Below are 1,931 nucleotides of genomic sequence, written 5' to 3' on the forward strand. Positions count from 1 at the left end.
CACACACACACACACACACACACACACACACACACACACACACACACTTACATACGAGTATATCGGATATAAAAGGGACCCGAAAACAAGGGCAAATCAGACGAGTTTTGGCTATGCGGCACTGAGCATCTTCACGTCAGTGTATGTCATGATCTGGACTTAGAAATATTTAGAACTAATTTTATAAAGTGTAATTGTTAGGACTTAGAATATTTTCTATAGTTTAAATATTTAGACTTAGAGTATTTACAACTAACTTAAATTTATTGTACTTAGGATAATTTTTAACAGTTTAATAAACTAACTTATCTTAAAGAGTATTAATTATTTCTTCACTACACCAACATCCAAGTGTTGATTATACACTAGTACTGGAATCAACAGACCAAACGGTTGGCATGCAACACTAAATTATTTTAACAACATACCTTTTTAACATTGACTCCATTTGTTCCAATTAAATATTTGTGAAACTTCGGATTTACTTTCAAATCAAACACATATTTATGAACTTCATCAACCATTGTCTGAATTTGTGTAATAACATTTTTAACATCATCTTCAGGTCCTTTGATAACTATAGTCTATGAATTAAATTTTAGTTTTAAAATAACTGTTTACTATTTTTTTAATAGATTTTAGCATTTGGGAAATTTTTTTGAAAATTTACTTATTATATTAGGGTAAGGGAAGCAGTTTCTTCTCTTGAGACAATCGTCCCCTGCTCAAAGAGAGAAACTGCCAGAGGCCAGGTTCGAATCAATTTCTGAGCGTATATCACGCATATAATAACTTATAATTGGTTAAATTATCATTTTAATTTATAAGTTTAACAAATAAGTATATTCTTACATTATCTCCTTTAATAGTTGGTAAATTCAATGTCACATTATCACCACAATCTTCTTTTATTGATTGAATGAATTTATTCCCAAGATTTACAACGGCATTTCTAACTTTAACATTTCCCAACACCATTTCCTTTGTTATTATGTCTCCCTAAAAATACATGATTGATTGAACTGATATATTAAACGATAATCAATTGAAAAGATAAAATGTTCATATAAAAATCAAAAATGTATTTAAATATTAAGAAACTATTAAATACCAAAAAAATGCCATCTTAAGCACTCAGTTTTAGTTTTGAGTCGCTACGAATAATATATTTCATAAAATAACAGCATAATGACTAATATCGTACAGGTATATCTGATATTTATTAAAATGTCCGATTCCGTCAATATATAATTTTCTTAAGTTTATAAAATTATTTTGTGGCTTTCCGGTATTTTTGTTTTTGTTTTACTGCGTTAAAAAATGTTATGAAAAAATTTGTATCTAAATTTCAACTTTTAATTAATAACATTTTTTTAAGCTTTCTTACATAGAAAAATGTAGCGAATTTTTGTGATTTTTATTGAGTTTTATCAACATTTAATGTTAAATCACGCTCAATTATTTTACTCCTATTTATTAGTTAGAAGATATGTGAGAGAAACTTTTTATTACATTTTTAAGACTATTTTTTCAGAATTTACCATAGTTATTTTATCCTTGACGAAATAATTACGAAAGCTTGAAATTTTGAAACATAACATATATTATTAGCTTAAAAAAAAGGCTTCGGTGGCCGAAAAGGCACACATTTTTATTAAATCATGAGACTAATTTTTTTATTATTTTTTTAAACATGAACAAATATTTATTAATCATGTTGAAATATTCGCAATGATTGGAATAATTTTAATCAAGACCAAAAAGTATAACCATAGGCATGTCAAAAAAAATAAAAGTACATTTATAATTAAAATAAAAATACATACATCATACTACTGTACTCAGTGGCGTATATAGGAATTAATTTCTGGGGGGGGGGGGGGGGGAAAAAATATATACTAAATGAAGGTTATAAATTAACTTATTTTTAA

The 1,931-nt window shown here is 26.9% G+C and overlaps 1 protein-coding gene across 2 annotated transcripts in view; it reads right to left on the reverse strand.

The window, feature by feature from the left end:
- The window catches only part of LOC112690876 (vigilin-like), a 2,287-nt gene extending 1,819 nt beyond the window's left edge, over positions 1 to 468 (reverse strand). Inside the window, exon 1 of one of the 2 annotated variants that reach the window (XM_025564982.1) lies at positions 429 to 468. The gene's annotated coding sequence lies outside the window, so the exon portion shown is untranslated. The remainder of the gene's footprint in view (positions 1 to 428) is intronic. The other variant, XM_025564981.1, reaches the window with a different exon arrangement.
- Between the last annotated feature and the right edge of the window lie 1,463 nt (positions 469 to 1,931).

The sequence above is a fragment of the Sipha flava genome, unplaced genomic scaffold (assembly GCF_003268045.1).
Source record: "Sipha flava isolate LNK unplaced genomic scaffold, YSA_version1 524_pilon_pilon, whole genome shotgun sequence".
Lineage (NCBI taxonomy): Eukaryota > Metazoa > Arthropoda > Insecta > Hemiptera > Aphididae > Sipha > Sipha flava.